Source organism: Bacillus rossius, chromosome 15, assembly GCF_032445375.1.
Source record: "Bacillus rossius redtenbacheri isolate Brsri chromosome 15, Brsri_v3, whole genome shotgun sequence".
Taxonomy (NCBI): domain Eukaryota; kingdom Metazoa; phylum Arthropoda; class Insecta; order Phasmatodea; family Bacillidae; genus Bacillus; species Bacillus rossius.
In genome coordinates, this window is record NC_086342.1 from 18,019,849 (window position 1) to 18,041,159 (window position 21,311).

Here is a 21,311-nt window from a genome sequence, read left to right on the forward strand (position 1 = left end):
CCGTTTTAAAAACTAAGTACAATTTTGTATAACATTATGACTTAAGTATATGTACTATGTATATTTGTGTTTTCTCAAACAACGTAAATCATTCTGTAATTAATTTCTACAAACAAACATTAACCTTATTCAGTTGATTCAACATTTGAGATTTTCCGGTACAAATTTCATCATGGAATTATTTAAATTTTCTTAGTGTCGAATATATGTAGACTAACATCTTGTGTATCTACAGTATGATGAACGCTGTGCTAACTATGCAATTGAATATTAACTACGTAAGTGTAATGCCAGAATTGTAACGTATTTCTTAATTTGTAAAAATTTTAATGACAATAAAATATAACATAAAATATTTAAGAATAGTTGTGCTGTTATATAGTTCTATTTCCTAATATCTATGTGCTGTGTGTATTCTGCGATCTTTGAAAGCAATATATATGGAAGAATTACGCATGTCCGCCATATTTTCGAGATTTATGAGACTTCCAAATATGGTAGCACCTTGTCTACCCGTTTCCGTTCCAATCGAATTCCGCTCTTTCATAAATTTTAACAAGATGGGCATTATTTTTTATAACATTCGTTGTCAAAAAAGTTTGTAACCGGGATATTAGTATATATATATATATATTCGATTCTTTATCGCTTGTATCGGGTCTGTTTCATAATAATTTTAAAATTTATTTCTGCTAATAGAATGGTTCGGCAGTCGACGTAGCGATCGTGCTGCTCTCTGACCACTTTTATTATTCCGGCAGCGAATTCTACCGGCGGGTGCGGAAACTACGTGCGATTCGCGTCCCGAATTGTACTTGAAAACACATTTTGCGTATGATTATCATGCTCAGCAGGGCCTCAACTAGAGTCTCTGGCACCCGGGGCATGAATGGATTCATGCGCCCCCCCCCCCCTCTTTTTTGCACATACCACACCAATAAAGCGGGGGTTCGGGGGCCCTCCCACGGAAAAATGGTGCTATGTTGAGACGTTATATTGTAAATCAGATTAGACATTCCTGGCATGCAAGTTAAAAAACTTTTTACCAGTTACCAGTTGTAGTAGGAAGGAATTACAATGCAAGCTATTTCGGCGCCCCCACAGTTCTGCGCCCGGGGCGTATGCCCCGCTTGCTCCCCCCTAGTTGCGGCCCTGATGCTCAGCATTATTTTAAAAAATAAAGTCGTTAAATTTCGTGTCCAAGGCTCGAGTGTATTTGCGACATGAAAACACGCGGATTTGCTCGTTACCAAGGTTAGATGTTACACTTCTGTGACAAGTACCGAAAGACTCGCTCACTTTTTTTTTTTTTACTAAAAGATGGCGCAACGAGCGCTTTAAAGGCCAATAGGACGCAAGGAAGGATGCATGTGACTCGTCCTTTTACGAAAAGCTACATCGGCGATTCTGTAAAGATTCTGCAACTATTCAGAAGATCAACCAAAAATAATAAAATGTTTACGTCCTTTAAGGTGCACTTTCTTAATGATCTTTTAAGCTGAAGATTCTTTTAAGGAGGTGCTCGGAAGCAGCCACTGACGATTTTTTCCCTTCTGCTAGCACTTGATTCCTCCTCCTCCCCCCCCCCCCTCCTAATTAATGCTTAGAGCGTCTCTCAAATTCCTGTTACATTACCCGTGTGCACGTGTTTCGGGTTTCTGGAGAGCGGTAGGCGACTCCACCAGACCGGCCAATGGTCCGTGGACTGCTGTTGGTTTATTCGCAGTCACTCCAGCGAGGTCGTTGAACTCGAGCTGGGATCCTGTGTCCGCTACCCACGGGACGCGGCGGGTAGCTGATGGCACTGCCAAGTCGCCCCCAGGTGGCCCACAGCCCGAGAGAGAGAGAGAGAGAGAGAGAGAGAGAGAGAGAGAGAGAGAGAGAGAGAGAGAGAGAGACGTTCGCCCCGAGACACTACAGCAGACTCGGCCGAATTTTTCCTAACCTAACTAAAACTAAGTGTGTTTGGGAGGGATCTAGGTAGGGAAGACTCTAGACTCTAAGTGCGTCTCAGGCTGAAGCCTATACGCTCTAATCATGCAGGGTTTAAGCCATGCGGGAGAGGGAGCATGCATCATGTGCTAGGAGGGAATTGGCCAGCCATGGCAGCGTTTTAGCCATAACCAACGTAAGTTGGTTCCAGGTAAAACCTGCATAGACACATGGGAAACCCTGGGCACTGACATGCGGGATGCAAAAATTGCATGCATTAATAACAAGCAGGTTGGTTACAGGAAACAGAAGGATGGTTCCGGAAGAAGAGTTGGACAGAGTAGAAAATGTCTACTAAGCAAGGGCGGGCACTTGGACATTTTTGTCCGCATTGGGGGTTTTGGGCATAACTGGTTGTTAGGGGTTCGGCCATATTTTAATGCGAAAAGGACGAAGAAAAGGTTGCGGACGGTGCAGAGAACTGGTCGGGCCGCGGGCTCCACGTGGCGGCGTGCGGCTCAGGTTGAACCCCGCCATGCTGCAGGGATAGGCGGGTCGAGGCGGTAGGAACCCGCCTGCGCCTGACACTTGACTTGCTGGCATCTAGTAAGGGAGTATTTGGGCAGGGAGCAACTCAAAACGGGGTTTGAGCTTATTTTGAAGTGTAAAATATATATATATACCTACTGGTTTTTTTTTTATTTTTTTTTTTTTAGAAAATTGTCTTATTTATCTCTGTGTCACTGCCGTTTTACCCATTACGATATACTTACAGTACAAGCCGAGGCTTGCATTCTTGCATTGTCAAAGAAGTCTCACTTATATCACGTGTACTGGATTTTTTTTTTTTACCGTGCATGATGTCCGCGGACGCAAGGCGACACGGAAATAGAGCGACGTTTTTACTGGCCCGTAAATGATGGCATCTTTCCCCTCTCTCCCCCCTTCGCACGCACTCAGACTGACGAACGAGCTCTAAAAGTCAGCGCCCGAGCTGTAAAAACAACACGTGCTCTTTGTCTCGTGGAAATGTTGTGAGATCTGCGGTGGCTCGCGGGCGTCGGTGAACGCCCCCCTGGGAAGCGACGGGGCCCTCGAGTCGCGACATTGACTCTTATGTCTCTCTGTTAGGTGCCGCGAGCTCAGAGCTTGTCTTCGTTCGCCGCCAGGGGCGCCGTTTGAAACCCGGAGTGGCGATTGACTTTCCGAGCTCCACATTGTCGGAGCGGAAACTGTTGCCGGGAATTGTTCAGTTTCTATCGAGTTATATAATTCATATTTTCAAAATCAAATATATTTCGGTCTCTCTTTGCATCACAAACACTGTCAACTACTTACTTGCTCCCGAGTACAGTGTTGCTCAGTTTTATACATACTTTAAAAATCAAATTTATTTTGGTAATTCTGCAGCTTTGAATAACAATTGCAAACAATTCATTTCTTTATTTTAATAGGCTTATATAACTGGATACGCAGTAAGGGACAATTACCCTGCTGCCTTCTGCGAGTCATTCAACACACTTTGTGAGTCACAGTTGAGTCAAGATTTTGTTTTTCTGATTTGAATTTCCCATACTAAATAATAATTTGGACGTTTTGGAGATGAAACAAGTAGCTTACTCAAAGCTGCAAATAAAAAAATTACTACCACCACTATGTCCACTTTAAATGTGTATAGCACAGCTACACTAGCGCCTTCCAGCGGCAGAACCTGCAACTATCAGTGAAGCGATTCTTCATGGTTGATGCCTCCAGTCAGCACTGTAATCAAAATGGCGGTCATTACGTCTTACAACATGGCCGTCCACAGTGGGGTGATGGGAGGGGTCCGATGTGCTATAAAAAATAGACAAATTTACATAACATTATAATTGTATTACCAAACGTTCAGAAGGGTCTTACTTATTTTTTTACATAATCGCCAAAACGATCGAGGCATTTGTCATGTCGTAACACCAGATTCTCTATGCCTTCTTCGAAGAAGTTAGCCGCCAGTGAATAGAGATACAGGGCCAGCGCCTGTAACTACCTCTCTTTCTTGACGCCGCTGTGAGGCGGGTGGACTAATTGCGCAGCGCACTGGAGTATGTTCTTGTCTGCACTATTACTTTAGAGTGACATCACCCTGTCTGTCCGAACCGAAAGTGAAGTGTGCATGTATGCAAAAGTTGACTTATCTCTGTACCACATGCGTACTTTCGGGAAAAGAAAATTTTACAGAACATTAAAGTAACTTAAAAACTCGTAAAATATTTTTTTTTAAATAATTCATTGGGATAAACCAAAAACTTACCTATATAAATTTTTTTAAACTAAATTTTCAGCAAAGAAAGGCGTATTATACAGGCCTTCAACGATCGTAACTTATGAAACAAAAGTAAAATCTGCAAGTAGTTTGCTGTGAATTCGCTTGTCAGTAATAAATGGAACAAAATTACTAATTTCCCCAAATATTTTTTTGGAGTTTAATTTTTTAGCGAAAGAACGAATTTTAATTTCAACAATCTGTTCGGCTGGATGTTTCCGTTTTTAGAAGCCCAAAATTGTACAGGTCCGAACTGCGCAAATACATGACTGTACTTGAATCAGACACGACCTTAATCATGCGACAAGCAACCTTAGCTTTGAATTGAAAATTGCAGAACTATATGATTAATAGGTCAATGTATTATGATAGGAAATTCAACAAACATTAAAATATGTTGGCATGAATTTACTGGACAGTTGCTACAAGTATGTATCGGTAAATATAACCAGTTGTATGAGGGCTACACTACCAAGGTTGTAAATCACAATTATCACGTTTTAATTTACGTCTGAATTTTCGCGTTAAATTTTTTATTACATGTTTCTTGCAAAATATGAGCAATGGAAATGCCCCGTGCGCAAATAAACTTGCACCCCCTGGTGGGGGTTATAATGCAGTAACAGCTGCTCATTTGAAACGTCACACCCTACTTGAAGTAATAGGGTACGTTGTAATGTTAACAAAGCTATGGAAAGGAGGGATTTAAGCTATGAGACTAGCGTAGATGGCGAAACAGTTGGCACCGACTTGCTCGAAGACTTACGGAGGAACGCACTGCAGTGATACTATCAAATGGCGCTCTCTGTCTTAAAAATAACTCTGATGACGCACTTGAAAAGCGCTATGACGCATGCAGCCATAAAAAAACAATTAGGCGCATAAATCTTCCCAAGGAATAAAAAAAAATGAAATCATAGTCATATTTATTCTGCGAAAATAAAAAAAAATTTAAAAAACGGAGCTGCATAAACCACACTTCGCACACACTGGTGCGACGTAAGTTGTGTCGCATTTCTTTGTTTTTTTTTTTCAGGCGTGGCCACGCTGAATTACTACAGGGATAATGTGCGAAGTTGTTTTATTTTTTACAGCTCTTCACCTACGCCATGTTTGCGGGACACTCAGGAACATTTAAGGAAGTTCAGTGTTTGCATGTGGAAACAGTTTTATAGGATTTTCACCTTACGCGATGGACTGTGCTTAGTGACAAAAAAAATTCTATTAATTCGTACTTGTTTAACTCTCGCTGTAATGTTTTGTAGATGGAACAGAAATATTCATTTAAAATTACAGATGTTAATACATTTGTACATTTACACGAAAACAACTGTGTCACTACAAAATATTGCTCGCAGAAATACTTGGTTCGGATTCTTGCCCGGGCATTTATGCTTTGTGTTGTCCCAGTACTTCCAGTAGTTAAAGTTATTTGTAGACAGTTCTCTGAATTACTTTTCGGTATTACCCGCGCACATTAATAGACATGATAGAACAAAATAAGGTGAAATTATTGAATATTCAATTATCTTTTCCATGGGTGAACAAAAATTTCTTGAATGATACGTCAGTTAAAATACAAAATTATGCACCAATTTTCGTAAAATAAAACTCTGCAATATCTCTATAAAAAAACGTATTTCATACATGCGAAAATATCCATAGCAATGTTTGTACAGAGATCAAAATATCTTTCTTGTAGTATTACAAACTATTTCTTAACAACTGGTTTCCTAAGGAATATTTTGTAAAAGTACAGAAGATTGTTTTCTGTGCGTCTCCAGACGTGGTCCAGTAGTATTTCTGCAAAATGTGTTTGGGTGTTGCGTTTCGGTGATTATGAGGTGAAAAAAGACTTTAACTACGTCACAGCTTGCTATCTCTTGTCAATTTCTAACTTATATATAGGTATATATTATGTGGTGGTCTAACATTGTATCGAACAGCAAGAAAGAATGGTTGTTTTCAAAGAATTAGCTTTCTCTGGCGCGATTTGTATGCTAGAGCGGTGACTCAGCCGTCATCTCTGCTGCACAGAGCAGCGTGTTTTCGCCTGCATTTGAGAGTTAATTAATCATCAAAGCAAATGGGTTTGTGGGTTGTGTTCACCGAAACTGTTTTTTATACTTTCTTTTAAGGTTTGGTCTCACACGCCATGTTTATTTTTTTATTGTTATTTTTATTTAAGGTCTGTTTATAGAATTGAACTCGATGCCTACCCTTGCATTTGCGATGAAAGTATCAATCTTGGCTGGGTAATTTAACTAATGATGACATTTCTCTAATTTTTGATTAGGATTTTCTTTTCTTGTGGAACCGTGTTTACATATATTTTTATTTTAATAATGATTTGAAATTTCATGAACTATTCATTCAATGAAATTCATTTTCCTACCTAAACATTATTTGCAAGGATATTTTTTGTTTTCTTTAGTTTCTTTGTATGTTTATATGTTTTTGTAATATATGCAATATTTATTTTTCTTTTACATTATTTTTACTTTTTATGGACAGTACAGTTAAAAAAACTGCACTTAGCATAAAGAGACTAGTATCGCTCAAGCATAAGCTTGATTTTGTGAGTTTTAAATTTCCTGAGAAACTTTGTGTGTTTGTGCAAAGTAGGGTACGTAAAAAAATGAAATAATTAATAAACATGATACCTCGGCAAACATTAATGAGCATAATATTTCGAACTAAAGTCCAATTGTTTAAAATTCAATTATCTTTTCTACAAGTTTTAAAAAAGTATGCTTGCATAAATCTTCAATCAAAATTTAATATTTCGAACTAATTTTCGTACTTAAGCACAATAAATATTCATTATTGTTTCCAAAACGTATCTTATAAATGCACAAATAACCATAGCATTGTGTTTTAAAATTTTACAATATACATATTTGCTGTAGTAGTATTACTATTACGTGGTAACTGGTTTCCAAAGAAATCCTCTGTAAAAGTAAAAAATTAAATTATATGTATTTAACTTTTATTTAAACATTGTTTATTTATATATGATTAAACATTAAAGGATTATGATAAGAAATTTAACAAATATTAAAATATATTGTCGAAAGGGATTTTTTTTTTGCTGCTGTAAAAGCAAAAGTTTTGTTATGTTAGGTATGTTACGTAATTAGTAAGAGATTTAAAATTGATTGTAAAGTATTTCAACTCTTGCGATAATTCGTCTTCATTTTTATCACCCTGGAGGTTAGGTTTCTGTACGTATGGTGTTCACAACTAAAGGAAACGTTGGTAAAATTATATCAGTTATAAAAACATTTTTTTTGTCCGACATTCAGCTGATTCAATCTTGTTTTCTGTGAATCTTCAATCTTAATTTTTTTTTTTCTGAATTTCTCCATGACAAACAGCGCAAAACTGAAATGGCGTATGTAAAAAAAACTGCATTAAATCAAAATTCCCCGATGTGTAGGCCTAAATCATTTAAAGATCGTACATACATATTAAAAAAAAAACTTTAAAATCTTTAACAAATGTATGGATTCTCGCAAAATTGTTTGAATATTTTTTTGTTGTTATTATTATTCTGACCGCGAAGTTGCACGAGCGAGGCGAAACTTCGGGAATGTTCGGGGAACCGATCGATTTGTCGGAGGATCGTAGACTTTTCCGCCCTGGCTTTTTGGCTACGCGCCGCAAGGGATGTGTATATGCTCGTCCGCAGGCCCTGCCGGATTTAGACACACGCGCGGGAGAGATAAATTCATTAGCTAACCCTCCCCCCCCCCCCCCCACACGGCCAGCCCCACGCTGTTCATCCATTCCTTTTCTTCTTCTCCTCCTCCGTCTTAATTGGGCCTCCTCGCGAGCAGGTGAAGACAAACTGCGGCCTAAATGCCGCCTAATTACGCCGGCCGGCGGTACATCATCGCCAACCAGAGCGACTGTCTTGCGCACATCCGCCGAAAGAAAACAGGTCTCGGCGTGGCTGCCAACCACGAGTGTGTGTGTGTTGCTTTGACTGAGTCTCTCTCTTTCCAGTCTCTAGACCGGTATTCATAGGTAGAGCCACGGAAATTTCGCGGATTCATTAAGTCGCAAGCTAGAATGCAAACCTTCACACTCTCGCACTGTGTTCATGATTGGCACGCAGTTGTTTGGACACGCCCGTCTACGACCGTGAGCCAATGATGCCCAGCTAGGAGAGAAGTAAGCGAATCAGGTAGTGCCAAATAACATGGATAAAAATGTTCTCGCTAAGAAATCAACCAATGGGAAAGTTCACATGGGTCGAGCACACCTATAACTTTGAATTCTATCCTGAGGCCAGATGAATCCGCGAAATTTCCGGGACTCTATTCATAGGGACCGGAAAAATTCACGGGTTCAATGACCTCTAGGATGAACTCCATAGTTCTACGTACAAACGGTTCTACGGTCAAATGCCACCCACTCATTGGCTGCTGTCTTGTGAGACGTTCCAGCGTAGCAGCCAGTGATTCGATAAAGCTTTGGTTGGGTGTTTCTCATTGGCCCAGAGTCATCCAGGTGAGTTGTGAACCAATAGCAGAGGCAGCACTGAGGTATAACGATTTGTATTTTAGCCTATCGCGACATGAATTCACGAATTTTTCCAGTCTCTAGGTATTCGTCAAGACACGAGAAATAAGGATATTGGTAGGGGCAGGCAATTTTCGCGAAAAAAAAAAAACCGAACGTCTATTAGACTGCAACAAGGTATACCCGCACCAGCGGTTTCTTCCTTGTGATTGGCGGCCGTCTTGCGAGAGAGGTCGTCGCCTTGTTTTACCGAGCCACTCAAGACGCGTTTGATTCCGCACTGACTTCGTGTGATTGGTGTTGTCACAATCGACATGTACCTGGTGAAAGAAACTCACCCAGTCACGAAACACATACGATGATAGGTACAATGTTTTAACTTTCAGCTGGTCTGGGAATCTTTTCGCGAAATATGCATGGCCCTAGAAATTGGTTGTTAAATATGCTACACCTGTTCCTTGACTGTATTCCTAGTGCAAGATAGAACACGGCCAGTCTCTTGTTTTTAGGGCACGGATTTCTTTGTCATATCATCTGTTACCCTAATTCCACGCATGCGCAAAGCTCACTTTTTTAGCTGATTTCGTCCAGATGGCGGATCCGCGTCTGGCGCCGTCAACTCGTACATATTCACTTTCGTGAATGTCGGCGGACGCACCAAGCGTGCTGGGGTGCCAAATGAAACTTTATGGTAATTAATTTTAACGATGTTAAATAAGCCAACGGCTCCTCACGCACATGCTTGCAACTGTAGAGTAAGATTGATGAATGAGTGAAAGCCAATATTTGGCTGTTAAAAGAAGTTATAAAATTTTACTGTAAAGCATTGCCAATTTCTTTTCTTTCACAAATTTTTTTTTTTCATATATTATATATGTTGTGACATATGTTAATCGCACACAAGTTTTGCAAATTTTATTGTTTAGGTAGCCTACATTGTAAAATGGTCCAAGTTGATAAAATGCTGATTCTAGCACTTTTTATATTGGTAGGTAACTAATAAAAATACGGTAAAGATGATACTGAGCAGCATGACCAGATTATAATCTTTCACGTAGCCCTTATCTGCAAAATCCTTTGGGCACATGTGGGGTGAGTGGCTAGTTCTCACATCTAGCACGTCTTGCACATATAGATGGGCACATTTTGCATATTGAAAACGACCACTTGCATGGACAAATTGTATCATTTTCTGAACACAGGACAAATGGCCATTCGAATCACCATGGTGCTCGGAATTTTGAACTTCTTCATCAATGAAACCATGTTAAAATACTGTACCCATAAATCAGGTCCGTTCTCTTTAACACGATCAAGCTCATTCTAGAATTTATATTTAAAATTGATGCCAATAAATCATTCACCTCAACCTGTTGTACAGTAAGGTCGTCCATATTGCTCAAAATTATTATAGTATCGTCCTTTTCTTCTTCCAAAATGATCCGAGATAAAAAAAAAAAGTTTGAATTAATAAATGTCCTGGAATGGCCCTGCTGTAAACATACCCAGTTAAAATCTTGTCAACTGAATTTGCACCATAAACTAGGTATATCACTTATTTTAGTCCATACCCTGCCATTGTGTGACCAATGCACCCCATGAAGGACATGGTTGTATGAAATCCTCCTAATCTCACGGAAACTATCCCGGACTGGATTTCTCGTGCATGTATGTACAATGGTTGGTCGAAAGTAACAAAACAAACATTGGCACCTTGCTGCTGGCTATCATTAGAAGCATATTGTAAAACGCTGTACACCGTGTTATAGTCACTTGGCGGTGTATTAATGAATGGTAGGAAAGTTACTGCACTTCTTTCATCATTAGTTGTGTTACTGACAAACTGCATAAATCCATTCAATTCAGGAATTGTGGGTAATCCTGGAGGAGTAGGCTGTTTTGAATGGAGCCACTTAGAACATATATATAGTATATTGTGCAAAGTGTGTTAGTATGTCGGCTGGAATAGGATTGAGAATGTTCAAGTTATGAACAGTAATCTGCAGTAATGCATTAATTACCCGATGTTCAAAAGTCTGAAGTTCCAGAACACCTAGGTGGCCTAATTATGCGGCAGAGGGGGCCAATTTAAGCCACTGGACCTCTTCATATTATGGGAGAGATGAGGCAGGGGTGATGCATTTTATTCCTATCATGCTGTGAAAAGTATTCCAACCATCGAGAGTGGAGACATTGAAAATCGGCATTGTCGAAGACATATTGACGGAACGCTACACTTGGGACAGGCTTTTCGATGTTGTAGACAGCTGTTGAACTTCATGATATGTCCCACTGAATCCCAAACCAGCGAGTGAATTGACCAAGTTTTTTGGATCCAAACTTTCTGTGAATGAACAGAGCAACATCATACAGGATAGGAGCATATGAAAGATCGAGGGCAAATAGTAGCAATAAGGGCGTGGAATATATATGTCAGCCTCTTTTCAATTTTCTGCTCTCTCTCTCTTTAGCTGAAATGCAGTCCATGAAGAGAGAGCGTGTGCAAGGTACAATTTCTTCAAGTTACATGGTCGAAAAACAGAATATTGTAATATGCCATTGACTCAATATCTTTCAAGATTATTGTAGCAGCTGCTTTTACGGTTCTCTCCCATTCTGCTTGCTCATATTGGCACCTCGAAGAATACCACATATCATTAAAAAAACATTTCACCTGCTCTACAAAAGCACGAAACTGTTTTTATTGTGTGAATTTTGTAGATAACAATGCGGTCCCCATATTTTTCTCTCATTCTTTCCTTGATGGTCTTTATATGATGTGTATTTCCCGGAACTTGCTCCAACAACTCTTCCAAGAAGAATTGGCAGTCGGAATTCCATTCTATGTAATTAAAGATATCCTCCATTGATGCAGAAATACCTTCTTCTTCAATGTGTCCTCTTTTTCTCGAAGTAGGTGCAAAGGCTATAAAGAACTTTTAATAGCAATACTCGTGATAAATTGCAATTGCAGCATGTAGATCCCCAACTGAGCAGATACATCTTAGGATGGTGTCTCCCCATTCATCCTTCCTCTCCTAAGCATTGTGTCCAAGTGCAGATTGAATCCTTGTAGCCAAATGCAGACGAAAGAATTATAGCCAAATGCAGATGGAGGTAATGCAGTTAAATTCACATAGGCTACAGGCATCGTAGTTAAAGCAGATGGAGGCACTGTAATCAAATACAGAGGAAAGCATTGTATAGCAAAATGCAGATGGAAGCATAATAAAAACATGACCACTATAGTAAAATTTAGATGGAGGCATTGTTGACAAATGCAGATAGTAATTGTGGCAAAAAGAAGATGAAGTCATTGTCGCTAAATGCAGTTGGTATCGTTGCAGGAAAACGCAGATGTAGGAATTGTAGCCCAATACAAATGGAGGCAATGCAGTGAAATTCTAATGCGGGTGGAGGCATTGTAGCTAAAGGCAATTGTAGTCATTTCCACCCAATGCAATTGGAGTCATTGTGGCCTATTGAAGATGTAGGCATTATAGCCCAATGCAATGTAGTTAAATACTGATGGAGAAATGGTAGCGAAATGTAGTTGGAGGCATTAACACCAATTACATATGTAGGAAATATAGCTAAATATAAATGCAGATTGAGGCATTTGGGCTATATGCATAGAGAGTCTTTGTCTCCAAATGCAATTGGAGCTCTGTAGCCAAATTCAGATACAGGTATTGTAGCCAAATCCAGATGGAGGCATTGTGGCCAAAGGTATAGCTGAGACATTGTTGCCAAATGCAAATGGAGTCATTGTAGCCAAATGCAGATGGATGAATTGGGATCAAAAGCATATGGAGTCATTGTCGCCAAATGCAATTGGATTCATTGTAACAAAATACAGATTAGGCATTGTAACCAAATGCAGATAGAATTCTTTGTAGCCAGGTGGTGTCTAATGCAGATGGTGTTATTATAGTCATGTGAGCCAAAACGCATTTTCAGGTTTACTTGTTCCTATAGTACGCATATAACATGATCAGTTATTTGGTCTATTTTCTTGTAATAATCTTTATCTGGCATTTCGGAGGTTTTTGTCTTTCTCCTTGAAAGAGGGCATAATTGTTTAAAAGATACAAGATACGGAAATTGTACATTTATTGTTTATAAGGTATAACAATTATCGAAAAATAAGTCCTCTGGGTTCGGATACACTTGGCCTATACGCATGACATTGTACATGACTTGGTTAAAATGGCATACCAAGTATCAAAAAAGAAGGCCTCTTGGTTAGAAGATTCGTGGCCTATATACTTGTAGTTGGCGCTTTAGTATTATTATCTATTACTAGCTGCAATACCCGGCGTTGCCCGGGCTGAACACAGGGTGTAGTTATTAATTGTCTTCTTAATTTGAATGTCAAGTGTGAAAATTAATTTATATCACTTTCAGATCCTGACAGACGTTCTGCCAGTTTATAGTTATTTACCTGGTCTGTATGTAATTTAGACTTTATAAAGCAATATAGAAAAAAGCTGAAAGATAAGAGATTACTAATATTGAAAAGATTCCATTATCTAGCTAATGCTCGGCCTGCATTGCAATGCCTCATTCAGTTTTGTTTTGTAATTTGTTTAAAGTAGTTCCACATATACAAATCATCTATCCATCTCTCTATATATAATTATCTCTATCTACATCAATATGCATCCATGTATCTCTCTATCTCTATTTATCTCTTTATATCTACATATATACTTCCCACTATCTCTATATCTTCTATATATGTCTCTATATAGCTCTATACATCTATTGGTATATCTCTTTATCTAACCCATTTCATTCTCTATACCTCGCTCTATCTCAACTTATCTCTCCGTCTCTATCTCACTTTATATTGTCGCGGGTTGAAATTTTGCAGGGTTGTTGAAATCAAATTTAGGGACTTTACTGACGGGACTCTGGGCTGGCTGCTCTGTTCACTCGTCAGCGCAAGTGGCGTGACCATGTAATTGGGGCACGGGGTAGGCGCGGCGCGCTGCGGGCTTGCAGAATTTTGTTTGTTTGTTTGGCCGCGCGCTGGCGCAGCCACGGGCCGCAGTTACTGGGGCGCGCTGTCGTAACAAGCCGCGCGGTGTGGCCTGCACATTGGGGTAGAGGGGGGGTAGTCTTCCCAGATGTTCTAGTTAGTTGTTTAGTAAATTTGACTTCAATAACGAGCTTTTGTTATGGTAGGCGCGGCAGGGCGCGCGAATTTAAGCGCAAGTGAGTGGTGACTCGGGGCTCACTCAGGCGGAGGCTATGCGTCTCACCTGTGGTCACGAGTTGTTAGTTCGTTCGTGATGTAGGAATTCAGGCTCACTCAGGCGGAGGCTATGCGTCTCACCTGTGGTCACGAGTTGTTAGTTCGTTCGTGATTTAGGAATTCAAGCTTTCGGGCGGAAGCTATGGTCGACGCCAGAGGCCACGAGTCGTTTAATTTAAGTTAGGTCATAATGTAGTCGTCAAGCTTTCGGGCGGAGGCTATGGCCCTCGTCAGGGGTCACGCGTCATAGTTTTTAAAATGTAATGTTCGTTCGGGATTTCAAGGGCAGGAGAGGCCCCTACGTTATTTTTTTAAAGTAATCGATCAAGAAAGGCTTTTCGGAAAATGTGAGTATGGACTTATCTTTGTTTTAATTTTAAGTATTAATTATGATTTGAGGTATTCGGAAGGACTAGGGAAGTGTTTAGTGAAGTTCTCTCATTCTCTCTCTTGTAAGGTCGTTCAATCGTTAAGGAAGTAAAGAGATTATTGTTTTAAATTGTAATCCCGCTATTTAAATGTTCTTTAAAATGATGTTGAGTATTTGACTTTAAGAATAAAATAATTTTAATTAAGTATTATGTTATTTTGCAAAATCTCCTTAGTTCAGCTCTCACCAGACATCCTGTACGGGATGACGAACCTATGATCCTAGGTACAGTAAAGTATTTTATGAAGTTAAGACTAGTTGATGCCAAGCGAGTTGTTTCTATGTAAAGAGCTACGATTCTCTCCCCCCTCTGAAGGTGGATCGTGACAGAAATGGCGGTGGCACCGGCTAGGTGCACGTGAAAGAAATGGTAGAGTTCGCCGGATAGGTTCTATTTCTGGAGAGAGAGAGAGGTAGATTTTTATGTTTATTATTAAGTTAGTTTCAGCTTCTGATAGCAGGTTACTAAGAGTTTACTTGAGGAGAGGATTACGGAATTTTAGTCTATAGTGGAGGAAGTCTTTGAGATTTTTTTTTTGACGTAACAGATGTTTATTTGAGGATACTTGTAAGGATAAAGTTTATAGTGATAAGTTGTTTTAAGTCGTTGAATTTATTGTAGATTTATATCGGGGATTATTACGTGAGGAGAATACGTTATAAGTTAAATGCTTATTAGAGATAATGCAAGTGGTTTAATTTAATTGAAGTTCATTTTAAGATTGTAGGTTAAGAGAATTATAATTTAAAATAAAGTTTTTTGTCGTAAATAGGAATTATTTTCAAGAGAAGTTTGTTTTGTTTTCGTGCGCGTAGGAGACGAGACGTACGAATTAAATCAGTCGAGGGAAGGATAAACGTTAGAAAGGAATTAAAGAGAAAACGAGAGTTTATGTAAAAGAGAGTTATAGAATTTATAGTGATGTTTTGTTTTAATTAGAAAAATGTTGAGAGTTGTTTCAGAACGACACGTCAGTGGACGTGGCAGAATGAACACGAGACGGGGAGGTGCTGAGACCTAGCGGAGAACGGAGGAACCGCAAGCGAGGGTTGGCGCACCTGATGGAATTCGGTGACGTCACGGGCTCATAAGGAGACGTGGACAGGCCGTGACCTTGTTTTGATCAGCTGTACGGTAACTTAGCGATAAGAAAATAGACTATTGGTTAAATAAATTTAAATTTAAGTGTGTTTTAGAAGAAGAGGAACTTTCAGTATGTAAGTAATTTATTTTAAGAAGTGTATGATGTATAGGCTAGAAGTGTTTCGTTGTAAGTTGTTTATGTTTTTGTTAGTTAAATTCTACCTCGGTTTTAAAAATATTTTTTTGGGATTTGTAAACATTATTAAGGAGGTACACTATAAAATCGATAAGCATTGAGAAAAGTGGGAAGGATAGTTTTTGTGTATAGAGGGAATTTACTCCAAAAGAACAGAGAGACAAAATTAATGTTTTCATTAGGGCGAGGGACCCTAAGGTGAGGCGTTGTGTCCCTGGGAAGAAAGGGAATTGTAGCGCAGACCATAGGAGATGGGCTGACTACGGAATTAAGGGTCAGGAGAATCCTGAGAGTTGTGAGTAATTGGGGCAGGAGTTCCCCATGGTAGTACCGAAGTGGCTATCCTGTATGGGATAGGGTACCATTTCAATGAAGTTTGTTGGTGGGGTTAGAGCCCCCTGTGTAGTGGGCCTATAGCAGATAGGCACTACAGTGAAATTTTTGGTTATTTTGTGAGGTAAATTCCCTGGAGGTTAAGTAAGATTGGATTCAGTTAGGAAGGAGGGAAATGAGAAACATTGCTGTAGAGAGTTAGTGTACTTGCCTAATGTGAAATTGAATTTTACTAAATTAATTTATAAGAAAGTTTTGTTCGGTAAATAAATAATAATGGAAGATAGCTAGATAATTAATTAATTTTTTTGAGTAAGGTGTTTTAAGTAATGAAATAAAATAAGGTGAAGTAATTTGAATAATTGGGGAGGAGTTTCTTTAAGAGTTTAGATAATTGTTTTTGAATTTATTGAGATATTCAGCCAGTGAAGTTTGAGTGTGAGAGATACAGTGAGATTTTAAGGAAATCGGTTGTTTATTAATTAGGACAAATGAGATTTTTTGATTAAGAGTCAGTAAGCATAGTTAAAATTTACGACATGATATTTGTTGACAGTTTACAGTTATTAAGGAGAAAACAGAGTAATCTATTTATTTTTATTTTAAGGGTTTGAAGATAAGATTATGAATTTTTTTTTTTGAAAGTTTCTTGGGCATGTTTGAATAATTTTTATTTGGATTTTAAGAAATTACAGAGAAAATTTAATTGATTTACATTAGTTTGGAAGTATGGAGGTTTAGTGTTCGATTAGCCCTAACTTGATGGTCGGATCCCAAAAGAATGCCGTAAAACCGATAGCCAATTGAGAGGAATGCGGTAGGCGCTTGTGTAGAGAGGGGTTGTGGGAAAACTCCTTGGGACTGATGGCAGATCAGGGGCCCTAAATAGTGTGTGATGCTGTAAAACCAGTGCAGAGAAAGCCTGGTATGCTTAAATTTTTGGGCACAGGTTATGTAAACCTGGGGTTCCATGGGATTTAGTCATGTTAGCTGCTGTGAGACATTAAGATTTCCAGGCTCCATAGTAAATTCAATGTAAATTTTTGTTTTCTTAAAATAATAAATTTGTTTTTAATTTTTTTGAGATATTTGATTTGTAACAGTGAATACAGACCCCGAGGAATAAGAGTCATGCTGTGAGAGGAGAAGGTGGTAGGCCTAAAAGGGTACAGGCACCACAGAGGTTATGTGCATTGCATAATTTAAATATAAGGAAACTTGAGAATTTGAAATTTTGTTGTTGGGTTGTACACCCATAAGAAGAGTATAGGCAGAATTTTTATTGTTATGAGATGTCTAATTTAATTGAAAAGAAGAAAGTTTAAAGATGCAAGGTAACATTATTATTGTAATAATTGAAAGAGATTAAGAGGTAGAGAGAAATAGGCAGTTTTTGTTTGTAAGTACTAAAGTTTACAAATAGAAATTTAGTAACTAAGAATGAATAATAAGTTAAGTCTAGTGTAAAAGTTTTTTTTAAGTTTGTTAAGTTAAGAGTCACAAGTAAATTTTTTTTTTAGAGAGAATGTCTTTGATAGGAAGTATTAGAAACTTATGGGAAGTTTAGGGTAACATAAATAATGTAGGTAATGAATAATAAATAGATGGTAGGTCTTAAGTTAGGATTAACATTTGAAGCAGAATTTAATTAAGAAGAAGGAAAATAAATAGGCCTAATGAAAAGAACAAAAAAGGATTTTATGGTAAAGCATTTTTTTTAAGTAATAAACAATGAATAATAATGTTGTTTCAGGGTAATGTGTACTAATAATACAATTTTTTTTTTAGGACCAAAGAACAGGAATTATGTAATTTAAATTAACATGTATTTTTGAAACTGTTACAGATTCCTTAAGATGAGCTGAGCAGCAGTCCAGTTTACAAGATGACAAGAGTTCGAGAGACAAGATACAAGATCACTGAAACAAGAGCCAAGACTGAAGATTCAAGAGAAGAGAAAGCTGGCAGCCATGGACTTACAAGTGGAGATTAATAAGGTCATGTAAAGTTTTATTTTTTTTTATGGAAGACAGTAACTGGAGTTTTTTTTTGTTATAAACATTATTTACAGAACTTTTTAGGTTATAGTAATGTAATGGAACTAGTGAGTTGTGGTAGCTGTCAAAAAGAACTAATACCTTAAGTTTAATTTTTAAAGTTAATTTTCTTAATTTACAGAGGGATTAGTAGTTTTTTTTTTAAAACCTTATTTAGGTTGGAATTTAAATACAATAGCTTATTATAAATGTGTACGAACAGTTCAAGTTCACAGTACTGATAGGTAGGTCAGATGATCTTATTGATTTTGATGATTTGTTGTTTTGAGTTGATTTTTAAGTGTTGTGAATTAGACAATGAAATAGTTCTGAAAACTTAAATTATTTCAAGCTAAGAAATAGTAAAGTTAATTGTAACTCAAAGGACACCAGAATTTAATTTTTTTTTGAATTAGTAATGTTTGAAAATTTTATACTTTACAAGAAAGGTTATAAACAAACAGATCGGATGGAACAAGGATGCAGTAAATCACAATTTCATTTAGAATTATTGATTAGCTTTTGAGGTTATGAAGTAAAAGTAATTATAGTTTAAAAGTTTGAATAAAAAAAAATGTTTTTTTTTTATTTGTTTCAAATAGAAAGTTTAAAAGTTAATTAGTCATGATCTAGGTGGGTGATGGGGTGGGAATTGGCCACTCTTTTTCCCTATAACCTCCCTAACATGGCCTTCTATTACAACTAACAGAAATAAAGAAGAAGAAAAATGAAGAATTATTAGTTAGAATGTTTCTTTCATGAAGATACCTGATGAACTTTTACTGTTTGGAAGAATAGAAGCAAGGTTAGTCAGATATTTTTACTCAGAAGAAGAAGAAGATAAAGCAGTTTTATGACTCGACAAGCCAGAGATTGGTGTTTCCCCTCTGCGCTTCTATTGACTACGTTGTTTACTCTCATGGGATAGCTGGTTCGGCACCATGGAGAGAGATTGGTGGGCATTGTGGTTGCCCCCAGAAGAAAAGAAGAGTAGAAGAGGTTATGGGTGGGCCATGTGAACTGACCTTCAACCCAGTTACTTCGTGGGGACTATTTGCTGTATAGAGAAGATCAAGACTCAAGAGTTAGGGAAAATCATTGGAGGTCATGTTTCCCTTCCTTAAGTTTTTCCTATCAAATTATTTGCCTGATTAGATTATGCTAAGGGTGGGATACTTTATGTTAGCAGTTGAATTAATTAATTTTATTTTTTTGTGTGTTTGCATCCTTGCCCATCGATTGCAGTTTAGTAGTTAGTTTTGTATTTGTCAGGCGTGATGGTAATGCCTGTTGATGATGTTTCAGAATTGTAATCTGTTCGTGATGAGGATGGCACAACTCCGAAGCAGATGTGGGGAGAAGTTGTGAGCTGCCCTGGAAGCCAGTCCAGTAGCTGTTGGAGTTGAGTGGTGTTTGCTGATGGCCAGCCCAGGGAGCTACTCTTCTCGACAACACTGACTTCGAGGAGTTGCACCAACCTTCACGAGATAAGAGTTTAATTAATTGAAACACTGTAAGGACACTTAATTTTTTTTGAAGAACGAAAGAAGTATGGTAATAAACGGAAACCGAAAAAAAAAAAATAATAATAATTATCAAGAATTTGCACATTGTTTAACGAATACTGAGAAACTAAGAACAGTAATTTAATTTGTAAAGAGAGCTTCACTAACAGAACAATTTTTTTAGAATTGAGAACTCGAGCCTCTGAAGGTTCCTGTGAGAACAAACCAGATAAAAGTTTTACATTTAATTTTATGAATACTTGTTGTTTTAAAATAAATCTTATGCAGAATCTAGATGTATGTTCAGACAGCAAGGAACTAAGAAAATTATTATTTTTGTGAAATGAGGAATTTATAGTTATGGTTTAATGGAAAAAGACAATTTGTAATTTTGAGGTAGCTCGATGGGGCTCGAGCTCTGTGAGGGGAGGGTTATGTCGCGGGTTGAAATTTTGCAGGGTTGTTGAAATCAAATTTAGGGACTTTACTGACGGGACTCTGGGCTGGCTGCTCTGTTCACTCGTCAGCGCAAGTGGCGTGACCATGTAATTGGGGCACGGGGTAGGCGCGGCGCGCTGCGGGCTTGCAGAATTTTGTTTGTTTGTTTGGCCGCGCGCTGGCGCAGCCACGGGCCGCAGTTACTGGGGCGCGCTGTCGTAACAAGCCGCGCGGTGTGGCCTGCACATTGGGGTAGAGGGGGGGTAGTCTTCCCAGATGTTCTAGTTAGTTGTTTAGTAAATTTGACTTCAATAACGAGCTTTTGTTATGGTAGGCGCGGCAGGGCGCGCGAATTTAAGCGCAAGTGAGTGGTGACTCGGGGCTCACTCAGGCGGAGGCTATGCGTCTCACCTGTGGTCACGAGTTGTTAGTTCGTTCGTGATGTAGGAATTCAGGCTCACTCAGGCGGAGGCTATGCGTCTCACCTGTGGTCACGAGTTGTTAGTTCGTTCGTGATGTAGGAATTCAGGCTCACTCAGGCGGAGGCTATGCGTCTCACCTGTGGTCACGAGTTGTTAGTTCGTTCGTGATTTAGGAATTCAAGCTTTCGGGCGGAAGCTATGGTCGACGCCAGAGGCCACGAGTCGTTTAATTTAAGTTAGGTCATAATGTAGTCGTCAAGCTTTCGGGCGGAGGCTATGGCCCTCGTCAGGGGTCACGCGTCATAGTTTTTAAAATGTAATGTTCGTTCGGGATTTCAAGGGCAGGAGAGGCCCCTACGTTATTTTTTTAAAGTAATCGATCAAGAAAGGCTTTTCGGAAAATGTGAGTATGGACTTATCTTTGTTTTAATTTTAAGTATTAATTATGATTTGAGGTATTCGGAAGGACTAGGGAAGTGTTTAGTGAAGTTCTCTCATTCTCTCTCTTGTAAGGTCGTTCAATCGTTAAGGAAGTAAAGAGATTATTGTTTTAAATTGTAATCCCGCTATTTAAATGTTCTTTAAAATGATGTTGAGTATTTGACTTTAAGAATAAAATAATTTTAATTAAGTATTATGTTATTTTGCAAAATCTCCTTAGTTCAGCTCTCACCAGACATCCTGTACGGGATGACGAACCTATGATCCTAGGTACAGTAAAGTATTTTATGAAGTTAAGACTAGTTGATGCCAAGCGAGTTGTTTCTATGTAAAGAGCTACGATTCTCTCCCCCCTCTGAAGGTGGATCGTGACAGAAATGGCGGTGGCACCGGCTAGGTGCA

General features: G+C 38.6%; 1 long non-coding RNA gene across 1 annotated transcript; it reads left to right on the forward strand.

Moving 5' to 3' along the window:
- The first annotated feature begins 13,623 nt into the window (after positions 1 to 13,623).
- On the forward strand, positions 13,624 to 19,686 carry LOC134539347 (uncharacterized). The gene is made up of 2 exons (XR_010076294.1): positions 13,624 to 15,672; positions 17,914 to 19,686. It is a non-coding gene; the product is annotated as an uncharacterized LOC134539347 (long non-coding RNA).
- Positions 19,687 to 21,311: the final 1,625 nt, after the last annotated feature.